A 1258-nucleotide genomic window follows, 5' to 3' on the forward strand; every position below is an offset into this window, starting at 1 on the left:
AAAAAAAAAAAAAAAAAAATTTTGGGGAGTGTTATACCTTGATTTATTCTATGGAAGAATTTTTGTTAGATCGTAATTACTTTCTTCTTGGATTATTGCTGGAAATTGCAGCAAAGCCATTTTGGCCTAGATTTTCTCTGTGGGAGGTGTTTAGTTTTTAGTTTCTTTAATAGTTATAAGAATATTCAAGTGATCCTCTCTTTTTTTCTGTGTTTTATTGAGATATAATCTGCATATAATGAAAACCACAAATCTTAAACAAAAAGATTAATTTTGACAAATGAATACATTAATGTGACCATCACCCAGATCAAGGTAAAGAACATTCCATGACCCCAGAAAGTTCCCTTGTGCCCTTTCCAGTCACTATCCCTTCCTTTAAGTGACCATTCTCATGCCATAGGTGAATTTTGCCTATTCCTGCACTTCATATAAATGAAATCATAGGGTATATATTCCTTTTTGTGTTGCTTCTTTCACTCATCATCACAGTTTTGAGATCCATACCTGTTGTTGCATTTATCAGTAGTTTGTTCATTTTAGTACTAAATAAAGCCTGTATGATTGTACCACAGTTTTTTTATTGATTACACTGCTGTGGACTTTGTTTTTTCCCCCAATTTTTAGCTATTGTGAATAAAGTTGTTATGAACTTCGCTGTTCAAGTTTTTTTGTGAACATATGATTTCCATTCTATTGGTTATATACATATGAGCAGAATTGCTGGATTGTAGGTGTAGGTATATTTGAGAAACTGCCGAAGACTTTTCTAAAGTGGTTGCACTATTTCAAACTTCCACCTTTCATGTATGACCGATCCAGTTGCTTCACATCCTTGACAACACTTTCTATTGACAATCAGTGAATGTAATTTGACCTTTTACCCTTTCTTGTGAATGTGTAGTGATACTTGATTATGGTTTTACTTATATTTTATATGATGGCTTGTAATGTACCTTCTTGTTTGTTGGGCATTTGTATATCTTTTTATATATTATTTTTAAAATTTTATTTTTCCGTAAGTTATTGGGGAACAGGTGGTATTTGGTTACATAAGTTCTTTAATAGAGATTTGTGAGAACCTGGTGCACCCATCACCTGAGCAGTATACACTGCACCATGTTTGTTGTCTTTTATCCCTTGCCCCCCTGCACTTTTTCCCCCAAGTGCCCAAAGTCCATTGTATAATTCTTAAGCCTTTGCATCCTCATAGCTTAGTTCCCACATATCAGTGAGAACATATGATGTTTGGTTTTCC

The sequence above is a fragment of the Rhinopithecus bieti genome, unplaced genomic scaffold (assembly GCF_001698545.2).
Source record: "Rhinopithecus bieti isolate Rb0 unplaced genomic scaffold, ASM169854v2 scaffold_139, whole genome shotgun sequence".
In the NCBI taxonomy this organism is placed as follows: domain Eukaryota; kingdom Metazoa; phylum Chordata; class Mammalia; order Primates; family Cercopithecidae; genus Rhinopithecus; species Rhinopithecus bieti.